Genomic DNA, 12,408 nt, shown 5'->3' on the forward strand with positions numbered 1-12,408 from the left:
ATATGCGTAATTTTTTTGCGAAAAGCGAGTCTGCAAAATAACAAATTTAAAACACTCAGAAGCAAAAAAAATAATTATTTTTCCGCAGCAGTACAAAATAAAACGTATTATAATTGCCAAGTGTGTTATTGCGCAATCATACTGAGCAATTAAGCTCGATTTGTTATTTGTAAAACTTTTTCCGAAGAATATCCAAAATTGGATTGTTCTAAAAGGATCTTATTTTTGTGGCTGGTTTTTTCAATAAAATACACTTTTATTAATTTCAAAACCATAAAATACACTGGTTTTAATTTCAAAACCAACAGCGGCACTGCGAAAGGAAATAATGAAAAATTAAAATAATTGTCTCCAAGGGTTGTAAAAGTTTACTCCGCATACAATTTCCTTGGTTATAATTGCATGCGGAGAAATCCATTTCAACTCATTTTTAAAATGGCCTAACAACCAAGGTGAAAAAACTGATATCAATTTGGTGAGAACGATATATGCAAACATTTATTCCATATAAATTTTTGCGGCTTCTAAACAACTCTTTAACAATTGTGGCCAACTAACTTATACAAAACAGGGCCGGATGAGCTCAAAGGTTTTTTAACCGGTAAAACAAAATATGCTTGTATCAAGCTGGAACGCAACCATTAGGATTGATTGCTCGATAAAGGGAAGAATAAAAGCGCAAAGATAAATATTTTTTTATATAATTTGGCAATAAAAACTCTAAAAAGCGTATAAAGGCTATAAAAACTCTAAAAAGCGTATAAAGCTTCAGATGTGAACAGAAACAACAAAATAAATCAAACTTGTTAACTTTTAAGCCACAATAACTTCTCAAAAAGTATTTAAAATGAAGCTCGTTCATGTACTTTACTAGGAATGCGAAAAATTTTACTAATATGATTTGATAATCGTTCCTTGGAAACAAGCTATAAGATATAGAAAACCACAGTGGTGCCCTAATTCTGAAGACCTCGTGTTTGGTGATTTTTCTTGCAAGGTTCGTACAAGCCTGCCATATATCTTCCACTATATCCAACTAATCTTTCAAATTTTTTTAGGAAAAAATGACGTTTTGCAGCTGGTTCAGGATCTTGCAATGAATATATATATATATATATATATATATATATATATATATATATATATATAGTATGTTATAAGCAACAATTGGTTGATTGCAAATGAATCTACAAGTATAATTGTTTAATACCTTTCACTAAAGTTTTTCACAAAATAATCTTATTAGCACTTCATCAGTTATCTAAGAGTTCTTAAAACTCAGTTCCTGGTGAAGGTTCCTCCAACGAATATTTAGAAGTTCGACGTCACAATTGCTGCAATACCCGGGTTGAAGTTTCTTTGATTTCATACAAGGACCATATATGATTTCATACTGTTCATACGTGATTTCTTAGTACGCTCCTTGTATGAAACCAAAAACAAATAAGGCCAAAGAAAAATTACTTTAACTATATTTTCATAAAATCTGAAGCGGCTTCAATTGCGCAACTTCAATTGTACCTATCAAAACTGATTAATATTTTTTTCAAGAAAGTATCTTTCCAGACTCTTTAAAAATAGCGTCAATACTGCCTCTACATAAAGAAAGTGAAACAGTGAACCCAATAACTTTCGCCCAAAATCTCTCCTATCAACTCTTGGTGAATTTTTAGAAAAAATTATTCTAAATCGAATTCTAATTATTTTAAAGGCTTTTAAATTTTAAATAACAAACAATTCTGCTTAGGAAAAATAGGAACTGTTGACGCAGTTACCAATTTGGTTGAGTTGATACGAACATCAAAACATTCTAGTAGGGAGCACACTTTTTGCCCATTTTAAGATTTACGTAAAATTTTTGATATATATATTTTATATATATATATATATATAATATATATATATATATGTATATATATATATATATATATATATATATATGTGTGTATATATATATATATATGTAGATATATATATATATATATATATATATATATATATATATATATATATATATATATATATATATATATACCTATATATATATATTTATCTTTATATATATTTATATATATATATATATATATGCGTGTTTTTTTGCGAAAAGCGAGTCTGTAAAATAACAAAATTACAAACACTCAGAAGCAAAAAAATAATTATTTTTCCGTAGCAGTACAAAACAAAGTTATTAAAAATGCCAACTGTGTTATTGCGCAATGATATTGAGCAATTAAGATCGATTTGTTATTTGCAAAACTTTTTCCCAAGAATATCTCAAAAATGGATTTTTCTAAAAGGATCTTCTTTTTGTAGCTGATTTTTTCAATAAAATACACTTTTATTAATTTCAAAACCATAAAATACACTGGTTTTAATTTCAAAACCAACAAGCGGCACTGCGGAAGGAAATAATGAAAAATTAAAATTATTGTCTCCATCGGTTGTAAAAGTTTACTCCGCATACATTTTCCTTGGTTATTATTGTATGCGGAGAAATCCATTTCAACTGATTTTTAAAATGGTCTAACAACCAAGGTGAAAAGACTGACATCAATTTGGTGAGAACGATATATGCAAACATTTATTCCATATAAATTTTTTGCGGCTTCTAAACAACTCTTTAAAAATTGTTGCCAACTAAATTATACAAAACAGGGCCGGATGAGCTCAAAGGTTTTTTAATCGGTAAAACAAAATATGCTTGTATCAAGCTGGAACGCAACCATTAGGATTGATTGCTCGATAAAGGGAAGAATAAAAGCGCAAAGATAAATATTTTTTTATATAATTTGGCAATAAAAACTCTAAAAAGCGTATAAAGGCTATCAAAAGTCTAAAAAGCGTATAAAGCTTCAGATGTGAACAGAAACAACGAAATAAATCAAAATTGTTAACTTTTAAGCCTCAATAACTTCTCAAAAAGTATTTAAAATGAAGCTCGTTCATGTACTTTACTAGGAATGCGAAAAATTTTACTAATATGATTTGATAATCGTTCCTTGGAAACAAGCTATAAGATATAGAAAACCACAGTGGTGCCCCAATTCTGAAGACCTCGTGTTTGGTGATTTTTTTTGCAAGGTTCGTACAAGCCTGCCATATATCTTCCACTATATCCAACTTATCTTTCAAATTTTTTTAGGAAAAAATGACGTTTTGCAGCTGGTTCAGGATCTTGCAATGAATATATATATATATATATATATATATATATATATATATATAGTATGTTATAGAAGCAACAATTGGTTGATTGCAAATGAATCTACAAGTATAATTGTTTAATACCTTTCACTAAAGGTTTTCACAAAATAATCCTATTAGCACTTCATCAGTTATCTAAGAGTTCTTAAAACTCAGTTCCTGGTAAAGGTTCCTCCAAAGAATATTTAGAAATTCGACGTCACAATTGCTGCAATACCCGGGTTGAAGTTTCTTTGATTTCATACAAGGACCATATATGATTTCATACTGTCCATACGTGATTTCTTAGTACGATCTTTGTATGAAACCAAAGAAATCATATATGATCATTCTATGATTACCAAGAAATCATATATGATCCTAGTACGAATACCAAGAATCATACATCAATTTTTCGAAAATCTTTTACCCCTTATGTTTTTTAGTTTTTTTTGGTAGGGCATCATCACCAATATGATACCCCGGCATCACATTGTGATCCGCCGTAAGAGCCTAACGTACAATATCATTTGCGAAGTTGGGAACTAAATGAAGGAGTAAGTCCAACTAGATAACAAAATTTTTGACATACTCTGAAGCCAGTTTATGCTTATAAAAGCTCCTTTATAAAAAATAATCAAGAAAAAAGTTTTCGTATCGCCTAAAATTTGTCTTCTGAATAGGTTTAAACCGCATAGTTATTCTTTTAGCGCAAACAAAGAATCAAATGTGGCTTGCACATGCGATATAATAATTTAATAAGTCCTCTGACTACATTATACGGGAATTTGTGACACCAGTCAATGTTTTATGTGTCATATATGACCTTGTATGATTTCCAAAACATTTTTCAACTTCAATAGAAAATCTAAATTATACAGTGTTTAGTCCTTGAAATTTTTTTGTATGATCCCTGTATGATTACTAGGAAATCATATATGGTCTTTGTATGACTACCAAGAATTCATACAAATCATTTATGACCTAGAAAGATTACTATGAATCATATTTGACCTAGTACGAAATCAAAAAAAGTTTTATGATCGTTGACCCGGGTAGTTATGAGGCAAATGTCTGATGAGATCTTTCACCATAACAATTTTTCAATTTGTCTATTAAGTTTTTATGTTCTAAAAAATTTGATACTTGTCTGATGAGCTCTTATCCGATAATTAGCAAGAATTAATTATTATCTTACAAGAACTGATGATGTTTTATAATTCTTCACAATGAAAATTTTTCAAAGACATTATTTTTAGAGTGCAAGAGCCGATACGATGTAGTTCGATAACATATTTGGATAAGCATCTTATCAGGCCTTACACGATAAAATTTCTCGAATTGCAGCTGATATAATTTTTCGTCTGCTTATTTCGTCTTACAAACTAGCTGCATTAAACGATATACATCAATGAAAAAATATATTAACCAAAGCTGAGATAAATTTTTTTATTGCTTTTCAGCAACTATATAGGCAAAACTATATATTTTTTTTCATTAATTCAATTTTTTTGACAGAGTTGACGTCGCAGCAGACCTAGGATTTTCCAACTTACCTATTTAAATGACAAGTAAAATTTGGTAAAACTCAGTTGTAGGCTGACGCTGAATTAAAGCAGCGAATTGCTAATGAAAAAAACAGGGGTTAAATAAAATGTGTAGAAAATATTATATTTTCCGCCGTGCCAACTGCGGGTTTTGTAGTTAAATCAAAGCAAAGGCGCGGAAGCAAAACAGTATTAGTATAGATCCAAATTTTTCCTACCAGCAGCAAACCAATTTCCGCTTTGCTCCCTTGTGACGGAGATTTTTCATAATTCTCGCTAATTCAGTCCAGCATGGAAAAAGTCAACCGGATAATACAATTAAAGAAGGTGGCTGAGTCGGTTTTTCACGCCCTTATTGCTAGTCAGGGTTGAACAGAAAGCCGGGCTTAATTGAGCAAACTGTTTTGAGCAGTGAAACGTGAAATCGAAACCGGAAGCAACTTGACTAAATATTAGCAAAAGGGGCATAACGATTCAGGTGGACTCTACAAACACTGCTGATTTTATCAACCCTGTGGCATTAAGGGATAAATAACTCCTTTGAAAGCCTATTCCATAATAACACAGACATTAAGAAAACTTATCTTGCAAAAACCTCTGCTAACTCCTGAAAGTTGTTCTCCAAGATTATGTAAAACAATTTAAAAAAACCTGTAGGCTCCTACACGTTTAAGCAGAAATGTCAGCAAATAATATTTTTGCCAGCGTTTTTTGCCAGATATTAAAACTATATCAGTACGTTTTAACAAAAGAAATACGACCATACTTCGTTTTTCTAATGTGGGTTTATCTCAATTGAGTTGTTTTTCTTGATATAATCCTTAAAATTTGATAATATATGTAACATTGATTTGTCAAATGGAAAAACATCAAAAATGCGAGAACACAGCTATTTTGAAAATAAAAGTTCTTATATTCTGCAAAGCTTCGTGATTTGATGTCATTTAGTTAACTCTTCTCAATAGGCAGCTAGAACATTTCGACTTGTATGACTCAAGTTATCTCTTCAAATAATGAAACAGTTGGTTGCATGCAGATAATATTAAACCAGAATTGTTAAAGGATGAAATTTATTTTTGTCTTTGTAACACTTTTATATGCAAGTTTTTAGAAATATGTAGATTTGAAAAATGTGTTATAGAATTTTAAAAATATTGAATTCAGGCATTTTTAAACACAACTACCTTTTTTATCTTTCAGGCTTTTATTACCAATACTGATAATTTCATATTAAATAAAATGCTGAAACATTCAAGACTAATTATATTAAATCATTATGACTTCGATTTTGTAACATGTTCTGATATACAGCCGTCAGATTATCTTACCAGGGTTTGAAAAAAATTTTGTTAATCTTCTTAAAACTACATTACGTTTTGAAAATCACATTTGCAGAAAGCAGTGACAAGCAAACATTGCAAACAAAATGTGAATAATATAAAACTAAATTATATAAATCCTTGATGCAAATTTTAGTGACAGAAGCGATGCGTAAATTGGCAATTGATCACTCAAATCACAGGACAAGATTAGATTCGAACACCAGATGAGAAGATTGGAATCAATAACTTGTCAGCGTTTTACGCACACTTAAAATGTGAAAATTACCGACGCATGTCACTCGCTTACTTTTCTGATCTTAATACATGTGTCCGGAAAACAGCTATGATACTGAGTAAATATATAAATTATATATATATATATATATATATATATATATATATATATATATATATACGCGGTACGATGTGGTTTTTTAATGTAAACTTGAGATCAGCAGAGCAGTCACTGAAATTGAGTCAAAAATTTTTGAGAGATATGGTAGTAAATCTAAATAATTCGACACTATTCTCTGGAGGATTTTGATTTAATTAAAAAAGAGAGAACAGCTTGTCACAACTGAAAAAAAACAGATATAAATGGCTGTGTGGAAAAATTAATAAATTTTAATTTAGTCTAAAAAAGGAGGATTACAAAATAATTAGCATGATATATCAGATGGTAAAAATTCATTATATATTTAGATTTGTTCCCGTAGTACTTCACTGGTATAAGCACACTTTGGTACCAGTGCGGTACCAAAATTGCATTGGATCGTTTGCTCAAGATTTCAATCTGGAACTTCACTACGGTTAACGCTTTTGATTTCCGCAAAAACTTTATAGCGTATTCAATGCTGCTATCAGAGACCTTCATTATCGCCATTAAAACTTTTCATTGCAGAAAAGAAATTAGAATTCAAGCAATATACAAGCGCGTGTGTGACAAGAGCTAATTTTTTTTCAAAATTTTACTTCAAAGATTTCTCTGAGTTCCACAACCTTAAAACACTGAATGGCTCCTGAAGCAGTAACATCTTTAGAGGCTGTTCCATGGAAAACTCTATTCCGCGGAAATTTTTCCTTTAATTCTAATAGTTGTTATACACAAACCTTTCGATCCCAATTTGTTGGATGTTTCATAAGAAATTTTTTAACTTGAAAGAAGATGCCTAAAAGGATCCACAAGCATTATTCGTGAAAACACATTAGATCTGAGCAATGGAGGAAACAAACCACGTAAACTTCCGTATACAAATTTCCTTTCCAATTTTAACTTACTTTTTAACTGACGGATGACAGATTTTTTTACTAGCCTACACCAAGGTTATCCGAAAACAGCGAATGAAGCATGAAAAATTAATTTTTCCCGTAATGAAAATTGATTTGATTGTTAAAAAAATTGTGCTCAATTGCAGGGCGAAAAGAAAGGATCAAGATCTTTAAAATTTGATTTCATAGAGCAGAAACTTTAAATGCTGAGGACGCAAGTTTTGGTAGCACAGTGACGTTATTATAAGACAAATCATATACTTGGTTCAGAAAAATGTGTTAATCTAAAAACAAATTTGAAACAGCTAACACCATGAAATTTGTTTCAAAAAAAAGTTTAATTTGAGTACATCGATAAAAGTCGGTTTAATTTCAAACGATTGCTAACTCCAAATGTCTAAAGCTTATAATTTTAAGCTTTTGACATTTGGAGCCAGCAGACATCTGGAGCTGCAGACTTTAGCTCGCCTATGACGAAGTTTTTTGCTCGTTTGTCGGGCAGAACCTGCTTATGTATGTGGCAGAAAGTGGCTCGTCTACGTTGAAGAGTTGGTGCGTCTATGAGGCAATTTTTGTTTCGTCTATGGGGCAGACTTTGGCTCGACCGTAAATACTGGTGTGTTTATGTTGCTCGTTTAAAAAAAATTCTTCGCCTGTGTATTTTTGAACGCACCGTACCCCCTGTGTGCGCTCAAAAATGGTCTACGTCGTAAACGAGGATATCAACCTGGGAAATCTTCCGTTTAAAAATTTTCAATTTTGCTCATTCGTTTCGAAATTCACGTTACCAGTATAATTAATTTTATAAAGCTCAGAAAAAAAAGAAACTAAGAATTTGATTTTCTGTCAATCAGGGACAAACTGTACTGACATTATCACATCTGTTTTTAGTCTGACTTTGATGACAGCTCTAATATCTGTGGTCTGAGCCCTATTTTTAGCTTTTAAATTACTAAATGCAGGAAAAGCTATTTTAACGTCATGAACAAATGCCCTCTGATTGAAAAAAAAAACGACCAATCGGATACCAAAATTAGGCATAGCGAGACGCGAACCTTTTGATTGAATTAAACTGACATATTTATATAATTTATCAGACATAAATACAAGGTGTCTTCAGGGCAATAAATAGTCGAGCTAATGATGTCTTTATCATCTTTGCAATGATTATTTTTAATACATCATATGTCATGTATTAAAACTATATTACATTTTATTACATGCTAAATTAAAACATTATTTCAGATGCGGAAATGTTTATTTTTCCTGTGATTGTAACCCCTTTCAATACTTTCCCCAGTCGCTTTTTTGTTGCTCTGCTTTGCAAAGTTGGCACAATTTTTTAAATTCAGTTTAAAGAAGAATTTAATTTGCTAGAAACTAAATAAAGGTAATTTAAGTTACTTCAGTCATATTTACTGTATATAACAATGATGGAACTTTTTCAATGTCAATTAAGACATCATCTAAAAAATTAGATCAAAAAGCAACACTCTTTGTTTCATTTTTCAACTGCATTAAAAAGATAAGAATAATGCTCGGTTATCCCAAAATGTAATGACAATTGATTGTAAAACAATTCTTTAATTAACAGAATATGATGGCAGGAAAAAGTAATGAGCTGGCTTTAATTGTGAATCATCGGGCGAAAGCAACTGGAATACATTACTGAAAACAACAAGCATTATTTACTCCCAAAACTCAGTGTCTATCTATTTTTTTTGAAAACTAATGAAAAAATTAAAATAGAAAAAGATAAAAGGTAAACTAAACCAAATGATTTGCATTTCATCAGAAAATCAATCGGTTCTGTTTTTTTAGTACAATTATTAAGTAGGCAGAAAACAAAAAGGGCAGAGAAGGGAAAAACGTTTAAACTTTTGAAAACAATTAAATTAAAAGTCATCAAACCAATTAGCTATCAGTTTAAATCATTCAATGGATAGATTTCTACCTTCATAAAAAAACCAATGAGACTTGTGATTTTTCAGAATGTCACAGCACTAAAAAACAACTACAGGCAAATATAAAAACGTCTTTGCAATTTTGCGAGGAAACGTTGTGGAAGCCTATAAGACCAAAATCTATTCACTAAAAAAATTAAATAGAATTAATTGTGCCCAGTGCCAACGCTTTTAATGTGATATGCAGCTTGTTATAAATGTGCCATCAGTGTGATGATCCGACAAGACAGCAAAAAAGAGTATCAAATATTGGAGAATGTCAAGAAAATTTAAAAATTTATGAACACTCAATTAGCATCAACGTCAAAAACCATAATTTAGTTTGTCATTATCAAGAAAAAGACTACACTAATATTGAAAGCAAAATCTCTTTTTGCTGAGACTACGCTACAAAAATGGAGAAATAAAAAAGAAATGGCAAATCTCAAAATACGAATTGCTTTTATAACTAATTTTTTAGAGCGTAACTGGAGGTACAATTAGCTTCATATATCAAAAGTAAACTTTGCATTTTTTAAAAAAAATGTAGGTTAAAAATTGCGAACAATCGCAGAAATGTTACTTTCAGAATACAGTCTTGGAAAATTGTTTAAATTGTTTGAAAATTTAAATTTTGAAAGTTGAAATCGTTTGCCAATCATAGTTTTCTTGAAATCAACAAAAAACATTTTTAAAAAACAATTATCAAGTATGGTGTCACCACGTAGGAAAGTAACTATAACAAATTTAAATTCTTGTTAGAGGAATTAATCTTGTTGTTTAGAGAACTCTTCATTCTATTTTACTTCGAAAAAATGCTATATTAATTCATCTTTGCCACATAGATCAAGTGAGAAAAATCAGAGTCAGATTGTTGGAACTTTGTTAGCAAATACGAAATTTATTATTTGTCTTTTTGAAGATTTAGTTAGTGAAAGAATAGCCATATTTTTGGAATATTTCGCAGGTTAAGTTGAAAAAAATTAGTTAAAACATATGAAATTAAATGTTCAACAAGCGATCAATTTCAATTAGTTCTCATAAAACAAATTACGCAGACGATGGAATCAACGATTTTGTCATCGCTGTCGGACAAAAAAAACTCTCATACTGTTATGGTAGATATCAGAACGAAAAATAGATTAGGATGATAAAAATGAAAGAAAAATTTAAATTCTATTCTTGCTCATACTATATCGCGTTAAACTCATTCAATTTTCTGGGAAACGCGTGAAAATTCAAAGATGATCAAATTTTGGTAACAAGTAGCCACGATGCGAGGTTTTTTTAGTTTATATGACAATTAGGCCCCAGGATTTCCGACTTTTTTAGCTGAGTAATTGAGTTTTGTTTTTTTTTTAATAAATTGTATTCTTATTCTAATTGCAACCTTGAATTGAAAAAATAATGGATTGAAAACAGCTATTTTAGATTTAAAAAGGGTTTACAGTTACGTACACTACGATGATTTCGTGCATCCAAAAGCTTCATTTTTATAAAAAGCATGCGGAAATTGCTGAAAATACGGAAATTTCAAGAATGCAAAAATTAAAAATCTAAGTTAACCAACTTCTTGCCCAAAGTGTACCTTTGCTGAAAAAATCATTTTTCAATAGAAACAACTGCTCACGCGTATTAGAATTAGTTTTGAAAATTTTCCAAATTTGTTCTTTTATTTACCGAATTGAAATAAAAGATCTCATGAGATTGCTATGCTCTGTCGCTGAGTAAAAATAGGGGAAAAAATTTTCTGTCAGTATTGCCTATGTAAATGAAAAAACAACTCTTGCGTTTGTTTTTGGGCTTAACTATAACAATCTCAACACAAGTAACGGAAAACAATCGATTGTCTTGAATAGCAGGATATTTGATTTAAAACTTATGACTGATAAAACAATACGCTCAGTTAAAATTAGAGTTGAAACCAAGAAACAAGCAAATATCATACTCTATTTCAGAATTTGTTGTGGAAAAAAACAAGAGATAAAAAGATTGAGTAAACAAGAATGGTTTCAATTTGTGTTAAATTGATCGCATCAAAAATCATATGTTTTTAGCTGCAAGCGTTAAAACCTTACTGATAAAAATAACTTCTTGAAACTTCTTACTGCCTGAACAAGCAACTAACCCTCGTGTTCAGACAAGCAACTAATGCAATTTCAATTCTCCAATAGAAAACAAGAAAATTCCTTATCTATTTTTTCTAACCTATTTTTGAAACCAATGAATGCAAAAGTTGTTGAATTTTGTCTGCATGATCTATCCTTTTGGAAAATTGAATAAAATATAGAACTGAGTTGTCAAAGTTGCGTTTTGATGCTGCCTACAATTACATGGCAAAATGATATACGAACCAAGTGAACAAATGCTATATACACAGACCCTCAAAATGATGCAACGTGTTTACTGACCAATCCAGAGGACAAAAACCGAGAACGTTTTTTATATAGGCCCTATACAAGTTTCTACAAAATATGGCAGTATTGTAACAAGTGTGGTCAGAAATCATATTAATTTTGTCAAAAAATCATTGAATATATTTCAAAATTACGCAGCAAACCCCACAAAAAAGCTGAAATTCAATCATATAAATAATTTATGTAAAAGCTACAGAATTGTAAAAAGAAACGTTAGAATTGAGATTACCGTGTTAAATTATCACCACGAAACTATCAACTTACATTGCTTTTTATCTTGCCTGAAAAACTTATGATCGACTTCAATTTTTATCATGGAAAAGTCCTTAACATTTATGGAGGCTATTTATAAAAAGTTAGAATAGAACACGATTAGTTCTCAATCTAAACAATTGGATGGTAAAATGTTATGTGAAATTGAATTCAACATTATGTCATTGGTTTCTCAAGAAACCAAAAATATCAAAAGATTAATTCTTCAATCAATTTATCTTTTTTGGAAAGCCTTACAATGACACCTCTTCTAATTCTCCGGACAAAATAAGCTAACAGGCCCAAAATGGACTGAATGAATAACCGACTGGCGAAAAATCGTAACTCAGTTTATTTTGTGCCGGTAAGATTCAGGGAAAATTCAAAGGAATCTTCAGAAAACAAGCAGATAAACTGAAGAATATTGCGCACCATTTCCATCTTTCAGCATGTTTTATGAAGTTTGCAAATAAAG

The 12,408-nt window shown here is 30.5% G+C and overlaps 1 protein-coding gene across 11 annotated transcripts in view; it reads right to left on the reverse strand.

The window, feature by feature from the left end:
* Nucleotides 1–12,408, reverse strand: part of LOC142336011 (uncharacterized) — a 117,133-nt gene that overhangs the window by 72,456 nt on the left and 32,269 nt on the right. Inside the window, exon 1 of one of the 11 annotated variants that reach the window (XM_075384466.1) lies at nt 4,740–4,791. The exons of the other annotated variants lie outside the window; for them this stretch is intronic. The gene's annotated coding sequence lies outside the window, so the exon portion shown is untranslated. Of the gene's footprint in view, nt 1–4,739; nt 4,792–12,408 lie in introns of those variants that run through there. 11 annotated transcript variants of the gene reach the window in all.

This window comes from Convolutriloba macropyga, chromosome 3 (assembly GCF_964194025.1).
Source record: "Convolutriloba macropyga chromosome 3, txConMacr16.3, whole genome shotgun sequence".
NCBI classification, from domain to species: domain Eukaryota; kingdom Metazoa; phylum Xenacoelomorpha; order Acoela; family Convolutidae; genus Convolutriloba; species Convolutriloba macropyga.